Consider the following 15,058-nt stretch of genomic DNA (forward strand, 5'->3'; position numbering starts at 1 on the left):
AGCATATGAATATGAAAGGAATGGAGGGAGGTGGACCAAGTTCGATTTAGCCTCATGTTAGGCACAGCATAGTGGGCCAAAGGGCCTGTTCCTGTGCTGTACTGTGTTCCAAATGTTTGAGTAATTGACTGTTTTTCTGTGTCACCAGAAACTTTCCTGACATTCCAACTAACCTCGCATGTTTATATTTCCAGTTCGGCGGTGAATGGAAATACAGATCCCATGAAACTATCCTAAGACGAATACACAAAATTGGGGCTGTGTAATCAGGTTGGAGCTTTCGCTCTCTCTCTCTCTCTCTCTCTCTCTCTCTCTCTCTCTCTCTCGAGTTGATGTGAATATGAGGAGACTTAACACACACATATCAGTCACCAGCATTCTCCCAAACTGCCCAGTTGTGTTTATAAAAGAAATAATCATTGGAGAGTCAATGGAGAAAATCATCCCTGTAGGCAAAGTTTTCTACTGCTATTCAGTTTCCCTTCCTCACTGCAGAGTCTGTAACATTGATTATTTGTTCTGTTGACTAATTGCCAAGTGGAAGGCACGTTTGTTGCACTTGCAAATTCTTTAGCACGAGATGAATCTCCTCTCCCCAATAAGCTCTGAGTCTTCTGTCAGAAATTCCACTTGCTCTGCCCCTGCTCTGGCCCTGCGTTGTCATAGCCCACAAAAGTTCTTTTGTCCCCCTTGGAGAGTCACGCGCTGACAGGGAGCAGAAATCTCACCAAGAAGGAAAGGTTTCAAACAGATATTGTGTCCAGCAACGTTTGGCAGCAATTGAGGATTCAGCTGAGTATTTGAGATTAGCAGGAAGTTCTCCATTGGAAATATCTGATCAAGAGGGGGACCTGAACGTTTCCAGTTCTGGCTCTACCGACTCCACTTCTGGACACACAGGTAAGTTCCAGTTTGACTTTTTTTGCAAACACACTTATTGTGTTTTGCACGATGAGAGAACATTGTGATTATTATAATGAGCTCGTGTGATTTGCAAGGCACGCTTCCCAAGACGAATTTTCCAAATGTTTTGCTGATATATTCTTTATGTTGAAGGGGGTGATATTGCTGACTGTCTTGCAGCACACTTACAACAGGGTCTCAATGTTCTGGTGAAAGGTCACGAATATGAACCATTAACTCCATCTCTCTGTGCAGAGGCAGCCTGACCTGCTGATATTTGTCCCCTTTTCTGGTTTTGATTATAGATATTCAGCATCTTCCTTTAGTCATAAGGTCAGAACGAATGAGAAGCTGATGTTTCTCGATGTTTAATATTCTTCCCATTGAAGTCTGCAGAATTTCAAACCCTCTCTGGGGGTCATCTTTGCTGGCCCCATTGTCATCAGTTCTGAGGAAGGGTCACCACACTTGAAACTTTAACTCTGATTTCTCTGCACAGGTGCTGCCAGACCTGCTGAGTTTTTCCAGCAACTTCTGTTTTCATTTGTCATTGGTTTTAGGTTTGGAAGTGAACACTTTGTGACAATGTTTTCCATTCATTGGAAAGAAACACTGGTGTGTTAAAACAAAAAAAATCTCATTTGGCAATTTGTGTGAAACCCATTTTGTGCAGCTGAGTTTGACTCCTGAAAGGCATATTTCAAATATTTATATACCAGCCCCATCATATTAATGTCGACCTTTTCTTAAAAAAGGATCTTTCCTGATGTATAGGCAAGGCCAGCATTTATTCCCCATTCCTAATTGGCCTTGAAATGCGAGGCCATGTTCCAGAGGGGATTAAGAGTTCATTGTATTACTATGGGTCTTGTAGCTCAGACTGTATAAGAATGTCAGATTCCCTTCCCGAAAGGACACAAGAAAACTAGATGCGTTTTTACAACAAAGAATAAAACATGCACTGTCCAAATCGATAAGACTTTTAAGAAATAATGCAGAATCTACGATACGTGCTAGACCTTTAATTACCTGGAAAAGTGGAGGCGGGTTGAACTGAGGCATTCAAGATGATAGGAATGACGTGCAGGTATATGGGGAAGAGGCAGGAGATTGGCACTGGGCTAGCAAACAGGAACAGGCATGATGGGCTGAATGATCTCTTCTGCACTGTAACAATTCTGTGATTCTGTCATTACTAACTCGTAATGATTGACAATAATGTTGAGATTTGAATTCGTATCAAAATACATATTAACTTAAACTAGTTATAAACTCGAAATGGTAATGCTTGCACTGCTGTTGCTGAGAGACGTCAGATATTGCATTAGTTAAGAAATCCAGCAAATTATGACTAAAACTCGTGTGTGTATTCTCAAATGTAAAACCCTCCATGAACTACTGCAAGCAGTCAGCATAATAAAACATAATTGTTTCTTTTGTTTTATTTTCCCATTACAAAGTATGCCTTGATGTGTTTGAGAGCCTATAACTTGGTTTGGTTTCATTAATGCATCTGAAAATGGGTTTATCATCATTTTTGGAATATTTTTAATAAAAGAGTTCCCACCTGTGAGTGATTTAAAATCACTGAAAATATTTTTTTTAAAAACCCAATGAGTCAGTTAATCACTTCTTTGGCTTGCAGTGAACAGTCATTTTGCCAACTTGCTTTTTTTTTCTGATGGATAAAAAGGTTTTTATTTTCAAATTTATGAAAAGACGGTGAAGGAACTCCAGTGATTGACATTGAAGGAATGGTGTCTATTTACAATGCAGGTGGTAACTGGCTTGGACTGGAATTTGCAGGTGGTGGTGTTCCCCTGCATTTGCTGCCACTTGCTCTTCCAGGTAGTCATGGTTGTGGGTTTGGAAGGTGCTATCTAAGAATCCTTGGTGAATTACTGCACTGTATCTTTGAGTTGGTAAATGTCCAGGTAAAGTCACCATTGTCCCACTGGACTACTCTGTCATCAGTGGCGAGAGGAGAGATTGAGAAGGAGAGCCCCTAATGGTAGCCTCAGCTAAGTTCAGGAATTAAACCCACTTTTCCATTTGATGGAATCCCCACAATGTGGAAGCAGGCCATTCAGCCCATTGACTTCACACCAACACTCCAAAGAGCATCCCATCCAGATCCTATTTCCATGGCTGATCCACCTAACGTGCACATCATAGAATCCCTACAGTATGGAAACAGGCCCTTTGGCCCAACAAGGTCACACCGACCCTCTGAAGAGTAACACACCCAGACCCATTCCCCTACCTTATACTTATCCCTGACTAATGCACCTAGCCTACACATCCCTGAATACTGTGGGCAATTTAGCATGGGCAATTCACCTAACCTGCTCATCTTTGGACTGTGGGAGGAAACCTGAGCACCCTGAGGAAACCCACGCAGACACGGGGCGAACATGCAAATTCCACACAGACAGTCACCCAGGGCTGGGATCAAACCCTGGTCCTTGGTGCTGTAAGGTAGCAGTGCTAACGACTGAGCCACCGTGCCACCCCTTTGGACTGTGAGAGGAAAGCAGAATACCCCAGAGGAAGCCCAGGTAGACACGGGGAAAATGTGCAAATTCCACACACAGTTTCCCGAGGGTGGAATCGAACCAAGGTCACTAACACTGTGAGACAGCGGTTGGCATTACAAATTGAGTGAACATTCTCATTGCATAGGTGGGACACACTGCTGTTACTGAGTTGTGTCTGGAAATCATAGTGAAGTGATCAGCTAAATTGCTGTAACGCTTGCTTTAAGGTGAACATAAAGAGAAATTTTCCTGACATGCAGTCCTATAGTTGCTCAAAGTTTAATTGATTTATCAACAGGTTCTGCTGAAGATTTGAATTGTGCTCAAAATATAATCAGCTGAGCTTCCAATTGGTTTTGGAACGTGGAGCTTCATACCTGAGTTGGGAACATAGGAAGTAGGAGCAACAGTCTATTTTCCCACACTATACCAGTGCCCAGTGATATTTTTACTGTGTAGAAATTTCTGGAAGACAAAAATTCTAAATAGAGACTATCCATTGGCAGGGAAATCTCCATCATTATTCAGAAAGACCCTTTGACAAATAAACTAATGCAGAGGGAGAGCAAGAAACACAGGAAAATTATAAATTTGGTCAGTAGATTTACATCCTAAAACTGGTTTAAGATCCCCAGTCTGAATTCAAATGGGCTACCCACATAAACGCAATGGCTATGGGAGAAGCTCAGAGGCTATGAATCCTGCAATGAATAGCTCACCTCTTGAATCTCCTGTCCACCATCTGCAAGGCACAAGTCAGGAGTGTGATGAAATATTCCCCATTTGCTTGGATAAGTGCAGCTCTAAGTTTGACACCACCCGGGACACTGTAGCCTGCCTTACTGGCACCACATCCACAAGCATCTATTCCCTCCACCTCTGAAGTTCAGGAACAGCAGTTGGGGAGGGAGGGGAGGTGTGGGGGAGGGGGGTGGGTGGGGGAGAGGGTGGTTCTGTCCTTGTTGTGGTTGCCTCCTGCAAAAACGCCATCCCATATTCCCAATTCCTCCACCTCTGCTGCATCTACTCCACAGAACACACCAGATGGCCTCCTTCTTTAAAGACCAAACTTTCTCCTCCGACATGGTTGAAGATGCCCTCCAATGCATCTCATCCATGTGCCACACCTCTACCCTCGATCCCCACCCCTCTAACAGCAACAAGGACAGAACACCCTTGGTCCTCACCTTCCACCCCACCAACCATCACATAAACCGCATCATCCGCCGACATTCCTGCCACCTACAACCAGACCCCACCACCAAGGATATATTTATTTCCCTCCCCACCCCTACCAGAAAGGCCATTCCCTCCGTGACCACCTGGTCAGGTCTACCGCCTCCCCCCTCCGCCCCAAAACAACCCACCCTCCCGTCCTGGCACCTTCCCCTGCCACCGCAGGAATTGCAAAACCTGTGCCCACACCTCCTCCCTCACCTCCATCTAAGGCCCCAAAGGAGCCTTCCACATCCATCAAAGTTTTACCTGCACACCCACCAATGTCATTTATTGTATCCATTGCTCCCGATGCGGTCTCCTCTACATTGGGGAGACTGGACGCCTCCTAGCAGAGCGGTTTAGGGAACATCTCCGGGACATCCGCACCAATCAACCACACCACCCCGTGGCCCAACATTTCAACTCCCCCTCCCACTCTGCCAAAGGTATACAGTTCCTGGGCCTTCTCTGTTGCCACTCCCTTACTGCCTGACGCCTGGAGGAAGAACACCTCATCGTCCGCCTCAGGACCCTTCAACCTCAGAGCATCAATGTGGCCTTCAGCAGTTTGCTCATTTCCCCTCCCCCCACCTTACCCCAGTTCCAACCTTCCAGCTCAGCACCGTCCTCATGACCTGTCCCACCTGTCCATCTTCCTTCCCACCTATTGGCACCACCCTCCCCTCCAACCTATCACCTTTGCCCCCACCTCCATCCACCTATTACACTCTTATGCTACTTTCTTCCCCAGCCCCATGCCCCTCCCATTTATCTCTCCACCCCCGAGGCTCCCAGCCTCATTCCTGATGAAGGGCTCCAGCCCAAATCATTGATTTTCCTGCTCCTCAGATGCTGCTTGACCTGCTGTGCTTTTCCAGCAACACACTCTCAATTCACTTTAGCCATACCCCACTCAACAAAATCACTGCCCCAGGTAGATGATATGCGATTCCTTTGGCTGCACTTGTTCAGACTATTTGTCAAACTTTTTTTCGCTCTCTGAAATACACAGGCTAAGTAAATGATGGGAGGAATCTTTCAGGGGTCTAAGCTATGGTGACTATGACAAAATGTATCCTCAAGTTTTACAAGGGATGCAATGAAGCCCACCTTGCATTATCTTATGTGCTTTCCTCAAGAGGCGAGGTAGGTTTCTTGTGAGGCATCAATAAGTTACCAATTACAGGGGCAAATTATTTCTTAGCCTTGTTGATGGCCCAACTCAGCTGATTAATATTCAGCTTTGTATCTCACAAAACAAGGTAGACATTGAGACACGTTGAAATAGGAAACAGAGTGGGTACCTGGTGACTTCAACTCACTGTTTGCTCCAAACAACCCACGATGTTGGATATCGAACACCAATATCTCAAGGGCATACTCCATGGCAACATGTACCTCATGTCCATGGGCTTTGGCATCCAAACTGAACCAGCCTCGGAGAACTCTCATGGGTATATTCCCAATCAATGTGCATCTGCACTTCGATGCTGCATCTTGGGGTGCAATGGTAACTATTGTGACATTGCAGCAAGGACATTGTGCGCTCTGGGACGCACACCCAACTCATGGACTGGACTAGGCTGTGTCTCCAGACTCTTCACTCACTGGCATAGCACTCATGCACCCTGGGGCCAACTGGTTGCCTAGAGCACCCCTGCCCTGCATTGCTGTGCCTTGCCTTTTTGTGTTTTTCCCTCTCAGCCAGAGATACCAGGCTCCCAGTATCACTGTGTTGCCCTAGCGTGGGCACAGAGCTGGGAAGCTTGGCTATAATGATCAGCAGGCCTCAGTCAAATCAAGGAGGGTAGTCTTTGTTCAGGTACCTCGGTAAGTCAAAGACAGATTTAGGTACCAGTCGACATGGTCAGGAAGCTGCTCAGGATAGTCAGAGTCAGGAGCCTCTCCTCATAAGGGTTGAGCAGCTGAATATCAGGTGTCCCACAATCCACCTTCTGTTCCTTTTGTGGCTGTGTTTGTCCTCTAGAGTGAGAGTTGACGGGTGGGCAGATGTTAAGGGTGATGAAAGTGGGTTGTGGAGAGGTGTCCCAGAATGCAGGTTCACACAGGGTTAATGCTGTTGGGGTCAGTGTGAGCTATCAGAGGGAAGATAGTGGCATCTACTGTGGCAGAGTGGAGAACGTCATTGATCATCTTCCTACATTGCCATCTGGAGGTGTACAGAGCAGAGACAATACTAACCTGGGTGGAAACTTGGAGCAGGCTGGCAAGTTCTGATGTTGTGGCCTTCACTGATAGTCCTGTGGGCAGAGATGATGCTGCCTGTACACCACCCCATCCGGCAAGGACCACTCACAAACCAGGGTGCCATTCACCCCCTGCTTGCTGTGACAAGGTCAAGTGCCAGGAACCATGCGGGGGATCTCCAGACTGACACAACTTTACCAGGTGCGCAGTGGCACGAGGGATACATACTGTGGCGTCCTGGCAGTGGAAAGTTGTTCCAAGAAGGGAACGTTGCAAGATGGGACAGAAATCGGACGCAAGAAGGGCTATTAGGGATGGGTAGGTAATTTGTGAGGTGAGTTTGGAAAGATACAGTGAGAAAGGTTTGTCGGCCCTCACAATGAAAAACCCCCCAGAAAACACAACATAAGACCATAAGACCATAAGACATAGGAATGGAAGTAAGGCCATTCGGCCCATCGAGTCCACTCCACCATTCAATAATGGCTGATGCGCATTTCAGCTCCACTTACCAGCGTTCTCCCCGCAGCCCTTAATTCCTCTAGACAACAAGAATCTATCAATCTCGGCCTTGAAGACATTTAGCGTCCCGGCTTCCACTGCACTCCGTGGCAATGAATTCCACAGGCCCACCACTCTCTGGCTGAAGAAATGTCTCCGCATTTCTGTTCTGAAATGACCCCCTCTAATTCTAAGGCTGTGTCCACGGGTCCTAGTCTCCTCGTCTAACGGAAACAATTTCCTAGCATCCACCTTTTCTTTTTCTCAGATCACAACCCGATCTGAGCCAGTAAAACATGAGATTCAGCCCAAAGCTGTAAAAGGATGTGAGTTCCGTGATTTTGAGCTTGTTCCTTCACTGTCAGTGTGTTAAAACCCTGGAACTCTCTCCCCAGTGATATTGTGGGTCTACCGATAGCACATAACTGTAGTATCAGTTCACCACCACCCTCTCAAGGGCAACTAGGGATGGGCAATAAATGTTAACCTAGCTAACAACATTCAGTGAACAAACAAATACATAATAAAAAGCCAAACTGCTTTGGTTCTTTTTTTAACATAGCACACAAAGCACCTTGCTATAAGAGCTTCAGTGTAAATGTTTTATTTTGTTTTGACAGAGAATTGAGTAATTGTGGCATCAAGGTAATACAAGCAGCTAAAGGAGTTTTACAGCATTTACAAAATTTATTTCACTCAATTAAACATCATAAACACCCAAGAGGTGAAGGCCAATTGAGTTAAAATTTTTGAAATCTTAAACCGAGCTACATTCAGGTTCGAATGTTCCGGGATATGGGGAACAAGCAGGAGACTGGCACGAGGGGATAGACTAGTGCAGGCACGATGGACTGAATGGCCTCCCTCTGTGCTGTAACAATATTTATGATTCTGTCACCACCTCCATGTGATGGTTCAGTGTGGTTGATTTCTTCTGTTCCAGCACATCTCCTATCAGTTCTGGAGTGCTTTATTTGTTATCCTTTGAAGTAACCTTTTACATGAAGTGTTGCCATTAATTTTTTTTTCTTTGAGTTTTCTGTCCTCAGTGCAGTCAGAGGTATCAATTTTTCTCACGGTCTTCTCAATGACCAGCATGCTTGCCTCATGAGGACTGATGCTGCTAAATTCTCTCTTCAGTTCCCATGCTAATCACCTTGTTGTGTGTACAGCCATGTGTATAGTACACTGAACTTTAAGGGATTACATGGTGTACCATTTTTGAGGGTGGTCACCTTTCAATCTAACAGAAGGAGCTTTGTCAAGGAAACAAGCTGTAGTTTTGTTCTGGTAGTAGAGAATTTGAACATTGATAAATAATGAATCATAATACTTTGCACTCATCAGGAAAATTCACAAGAAATGCCAACATAAAAGTGAAAATGAGTTAGACACCGTAAGAGAGAAAAGTGCTGTTCGGATGGTGAGTGGACAATGATTGATATGGTTAACACTGTGCTAATTGTAAATAAACAATTGGATGTACTGTTTGATACAATCAATCAAACTTTGGGATATACTGTCTAAATACCTGGCATCACACAAGCACTGAAATTCAGATACCACATTACTGTTTTGTGTGTTAGATAGGTGTATTTTTGCCTTGACGCTGTACAATGTTAGTGGTGAACCACTTGTGCTGCTAAAGTAAAACAGCTAGCTTCACACAGAGCTCAAGGTCTTGAGATACTTTACGCATCCAGGATAATCTGATGCAGACTGGGAAAATTTCAGGATCAGCGGTGAAGGCACTGGAATGATGGTGTTCACATTGCCTTTCGTTCCTTCTGTCTTGGGAAATTGGTCTGGAACTGTCCTCTACTGTCCTTCACCGCTCAACATATACATTAGGATACCTACAATTCCACCTGAGATAAAGCTGCCAGGCTAGAAATCTCATTAATGTAGCCCGACACATTTGCTCACTGGGCCACTTTGATGTCAAAATAAGGAATTTTCAAAGCCATCCCATAGATGATGACTATCCTAATTGGATTTCTCATTATATAGCAGGCAAACTCATGGATGTAACTCTTGAGTGCTGTTGGAATTGCACTCATCCAGGCAAGTGTGGAGTGTTCCATAACTCTCCTGACTTGTTTCTTGTACATAGTGGACAAACTTTGGGGAATCGAAAGTTGAATTCTCGCTGCAAGATTCCTAGCCTTTGCCTTGCTCCTAAAGCAATGGTATTTATTTGGGTTGGTCCCGTTCAATTTCTGGTCAATGATAAACTCCAAGATGTTGATAGTGGAGTATACATTGATGATATTGTCATTAGATATCAAGGGGCACTGGTTAGATTCACTCTTCATGGATTTAGTTATTGTCTGGCACTTGTATGGCAATGTTAGATGGCACCTATATCAACCCAAATCTGGATATTGCTGCATATGGACGCAGACTGGTTTTGTATCTGAGGAGTCACGAATGGTGCTGAACATGGTGTAATCTTCGACGAACATCTCCACTTCTGGCCTTATGATGGAGGGAAGGTCATTGATGAAGCAGCTGGAGATGGTTGAGACTAGGTCACTACCCTGAGGAAATCCTGCAGAGATGTCTTGGAACTGAGATGACTTATCTCCAATAACTCCAATCATCTCCCTTTCTGCCAGGTATAACTTCAACCAGAGGAGAATTTGCCCCCTGACATCTGTTGACTCCAGTTTGGCTAGGACTCCTTGAGTCACATATTGGTCAAATGTTGCTTTGATGTCAAGAGCAGTCCCTCTCACCTCACCTCTGGAAAATTCAGCAGTTTTATCTATGCTTGAACCAAGGCTGTGATGAGGTCAGGAGCTGAGTGCCCCTGGCGGAACCCAAACTGGGCATCACTGAGCAGGTTATTGCTGAGCAGGTGCTGCATGATAGCACTGTTGATGACACCTTCCATCACTTTATTGATGATCATGAGTAGATTGATGGGGTGATAGAGTCATAGAGTCATAGAGATGTGCAGCATGGAAACAGACCCTTCGGTCCAACCCGTCCATGCTGATCAGATATCCCAACCCAATCTAGTCCCACCTGTCAGCATCCGGCCCATATCCCTCCAAACCCTAATTGGCTGGGTTGGATTTTTCCTGCTGTTTTATGTGGAGGATATACCTGGGCAAAAGTCCACATTGTCAGGAAGGCGCCATTCTTGTAGCTGTGCAAATCACGCATTGGATGTCTAATTCATGGCCAACTCACGGGCAGGCAGCCAATGAACTGTGCAAAGATTGGGAGGTGGTGATGGTGGGGGATGTCCGTCTCCAAGTGAGCATCCGGGTTGGGATGTCAGTCATGCATCAGGAAACATAGAAAATAGGAATCGGAGTAGGTCATTCAGCCCTTCAAGCATGCTCCACCATTCTGTATGATCATGGCTGATCATCCATCTCAATAACCTATTCCCACGCTCTCACCATATCTTTTGATGCTTTTGGTCCTAAGACCGATATTTACATCTTTCTTGAAAGTGTTCAATGTCTCATAGTCTCTTGTAGTGGAAAATTCCACAGGCTCACCACTCTCTGAGTGAAGACACCTTCTCATCCTAGTCAGAAATGGCTTAACCCTTACCTCTAGGCTGTGACCTCTGCATCTGGACTCCTCAGTCAATGATAACATCCTTCTTGCATTTACCCTGTCCAGTCCTATTAGAATTTTGTAGGCTTCTATGAGAAAGCCCCTCGTTCTTCTGAGCCCCAGTGAATATAATTCTGATCCCGTCTCTCTTCATATATCAATCCTGCCAGCCCAGGAAGCAGTCTGGTAAATAGTTGTTGCACTCTTTCCATTGCCAGAACATCCTTACTCGGATAAGGGGATCAAAACTGTCCACAATACTTCAGGAGAGAGCATTGTGCCATGGTCACTCTCCATATTTTTGACAGCAGGCCTGAAACCATGCATTCAATAATGTCCAAACACTGGCACACTCTGCTGCTCCCAACCTTTTTATTCCTTCCGTGTGCCATTGCTGCCATATGTCCATAAGATCATACGAAACAGGAACTGGAGTAGGCCACACAGGGGTAGCATAGTGGCTCAGTGATTAGCACTGCTACCTCACAGTGCCAGGATTCCAGGTTCAATTCCACTCTCAGGTGACCGTCTGTGTGGAGTTTGCACATGCTTCCTGTGTCTGTGTGGGTTTCCTCCCATAGTCCAAAGATATGTAGGTTGGGGTGGATTGGCCATGCTATAGTGTCCAGGGATGTGCAGGCTGGGTGAGTTAGCCATGGGGAATGCTGGTTTCCAGGGATAGAGCAGGGAGGTGAGACTGGTGGGATGCTCTTTGGATGGTCGGTATGGACTCAGTGGATTAAATGGCCTGTAGGGATTCTGATGTATGGCCCCTTGAGCCTGCTCCGCCATTCAATAGGATCCTGGCTGATCTGGCATTCCTTATGTCCATGTTTATGTGCTTCCGACACAAAGGGTGGTTTGGAGCTCTCTTCCACAAACGTCAGTGGATGCAGGTTCAGTTGTTAATTTTAAATCTGAGATAGATATGTTTTATTTAATCAAAAGTGTTAGGGGTTATGGCCCAAAGGCAGGTATATAATGTTAGGCCATAGATCAGCCATGATCTCATTGAATGGTGGAAGAGGCTCAAGGGGCTGAATAGCCTATTATTTTCCTATGTTCCCTGTAACCCTGGATTCCCCGACTGGTCAAGAATCTATCTCTCTCAACCTTAAATATACACAAGGACTCTGCCCCCACAGCTCTCTGTGGCATGAAGTTCCAAAGACTCTCAACAATCTGGGAGAAGAAACTCCCCCTCATCTCAGTCAAACTTCAAAACCTTTCCCGTTCCGATATCTGAAAATAGAGGGGGCAGCGAGAGGTGACACATAAGTGGGTCTTTTAACAACTTTGCTACCTTGTTAATTAATCCCAAACTTGGAAGATGTGTTTTGCATGCATGCCCACAGCTCATGGCAAATGGCAGTTGCCAGTCAAATATCATCGCCATCATTGCCAAATTACATTATTTAATCTCACGGTGAGGTCGCGTGGGGAGGAGGTGCGTATACTGTGGCCACAGAGTCCGACTTCTTGTATAGTTAAAATCTCTCCCTCTCAGCAATTTCTCTAACTCCTTCTTCAGAAAGATATAATGAATGAATTTAATAAAAGAGAAATGGGAAGTGCTGGAAAAATTTTGCTGCAGGCCAAAGACTCCAATGATTAATATACCCGCCTAGAATTCCTTTGTTTTAAAACCGTGGGTTAATGGTCCCACTAAAATAATGGAGAAAGGAACTTGAAGCAATAACGTTAAGCATTTATAAGTTATTGCCCCATGGCATAATGTCAAGGCAAAGAGATTTATGCTGCTCATGAGAAAGGATGTAATTCTTAAAAAAAATTGCAGAAGTTGTTAAACATTGATGTAGAGTTGCACGAGTAAATGTATTGAAAAGAAAACATAAGTAATCACAAAAGATAATTAGAGCAGAAATATAATTTGAGATTTGTAAACCCAGTGTTGCTAAGGAAAAACAAAACACAGATTCAAACAATTAAATTGATTCTGAAAATACAAATACTAGGTGAAAACAAGCAGATAAATTTGTAATGTTTAATTTGATACTGTAAAATTATGTTGAGTGTTCTTTTTGTCCAAGGTTAACATCGTGGAGTATCAGTGAGTCTTAATTAAAACGCATTTGTACTAGAGAAAAACAATTAGTGGTACTGAATCATAACAATGCCACCGAAGGCTACGTCTTAATGAATTCTGAGCCTCATCCCTTTCGTGCAACCTGAAATAGTAATCTTGGTGTTAGGATCACTTGAGAAATCTCTACAAGGAAAAATGAAAAAAATGCTGTTTTTTTAGTCACTGCATCCCACATTTCTGACACATGGAAGATGATTAAAAGAAAATAAGATTTTAAAATGGCTGTTTAGGACAACTTGGTTAAATATGCTGAGTGTATTATCAACTTCATAAGAGTTCAAATTGCATCTTTGCTTCTTTACTGGATGTGTCAACCTTAATCTGATTTAAATAGATTAAGGTGAAGAAAAAGCCATATTTTCTCTGCTCTGACAAGAGTTTTGTATTAAATTTGCTGTCCAAAGATGAACATGCACCACGTCCCATTTATTCATCACTCCTCTCTTGCTAATCAGTGGTGTTTCCTGATCTGGCAATGCCTTGTCTTTGAATCACCCTCCTATCCCCCTGCTGGTGGAAATATGGGAGGCAGAGACAAAATATGGCATTTTAAAAAATATTTTCATGCAGAGATTTCTCGAGTGACCCTACTTGCGCTCTTCCCCTACCTCTGTCGAGTAATAGAGATGTACAGCACGGAAACAGACCCTTTGGTCAAACTCATTCATGCTGACCAGATTAATCTAGTCCCATTTGCCTTCATTTCACTCATACCCCTCCAAACCCTTCCTAGTCATGTACCCATCCATATGCCTTTTATATGTTGTAATTGTGTGAACCTCCACCATTTCCTCTGGCAGCTCATTCCAAACATACATATCACCCTCTTGTGTGCAAAAGTTGCCCCCTGAGGTCCTTTTTAAATTTTCCCCCCCCTCAACTTAAACATATGTCCTCCAGTTTTGGATTCTGCTCTGCTGGGGGAAAGACCTTGGCTATTCATCCTATCCATGCCACTCAAGATTTTATAAACATTAATAAGATCACCCCTCAGCCTCCAATATTTTAGAGAGTATAGCCCCAGAAAATACAGCCTTTCCCTGAAGCTCAAACTCTCCAACCCTGGAAATAAGCTTGCAAATCTTTTCTGAACCCTTTCAAGCTTCACAACATCCTTCCTTCCAATTTTCAGCGCTCCTCCAATTCTGCCCTCTTGAGCATTCGCTTTTTCCATCATCTCACCACTGGCAACTGTGTCTTCAGCTTCTGTGTCCCCAACCTCTGAAGTCCCTTCCCTAAACCTTCTCTTACTTTGCTCAATAGGCTCCTTAGAAACCTATATTTCTTGGTAATTCATTTATGGGTCATGGACATCGCTGTCTGGGCCAACATTTATTGCCCGTTCCTAGTTGTCCTTGAGAAGGCAGTGGTGAGCTGCCTCTCCAACACAACAATCCATGGCCTCCTCCATTGCTGCAGCGAATCAGACTACAAATTGAGGCACAACACCTCACCTTCCACCTGGGCAGCCTACAGCTTGGAGGACTCAACATTGAGTTCTCCAATTTCAAATAACCTCCCCCGACTCCCTTCCCTGCTCCTCTCCCTCCCTTCCATTCCTCTGACCGACCCTTCCTTCCAGCCACCAATGAAATTCATTCCTCCCATTGACCAATCAGGGTGATGTGTTCGCCTATTGCTACCTCACCACTCTGTTCCTCTCTCCACCATTCCCCCCCACCCCTTTTTTTGTAGCTCATCTCCACCCCAAGTCCTGAAGAAAGGCTATACCCAAAGCATTGACATATCCACCTTCTGATGCTGTCTGGCGTGCTATGTTCTTCCAGTCTCCTGCCTGTCTATTTTTTGAATTACTGCAGTCTACCTACTCAGGGAGGGGATTCTGGGATTTTGACCTAGTGACACGAAAGAATGGTGATATATTTCCAAGTCAAGGTGGTGAGTGTCTTCGAAGGGAATGTGCAGATGGTGGTGTTCCCATGTATCTGCTGCCCTTGTCCTTCTAGATGGTGGTAACCATGAGTTTGGTTACATAACCAAAGGTGCT

At 44.5% G+C, this 15,058-nt stretch overlaps 1 protein-coding gene across 5 annotated transcripts in view; it reads left to right on the forward strand.

The window, feature by feature from the left end:
• Positions 1 to 591: 591 nt before the first annotated feature.
• The window catches only part of LOC140476887 (cadherin-7-like), a 151,505-nt gene continuing 137,038 nt past the window's right edge, over positions 592 to 15,058 (forward strand). For all 5 annotated transcript variants that reach the window (XM_072569777.1, XM_072569778.1, XM_072569776.1 and 2 more), the window contains exon 1: positions 592 to 900. The gene's annotated coding sequence lies outside the window, so the exon portion shown is untranslated. The remainder of the gene's footprint in view (positions 901 to 15,058) is intronic.

Source organism: Chiloscyllium punctatum, chromosome 5 (genome assembly GCF_047496795.1).
Source record: "Chiloscyllium punctatum isolate Juve2018m chromosome 5, sChiPun1.3, whole genome shotgun sequence".
Classification (NCBI taxonomy): Eukaryota; Metazoa; Chordata; class Chondrichthyes; order Orectolobiformes; family Hemiscylliidae; genus Chiloscyllium; species Chiloscyllium punctatum.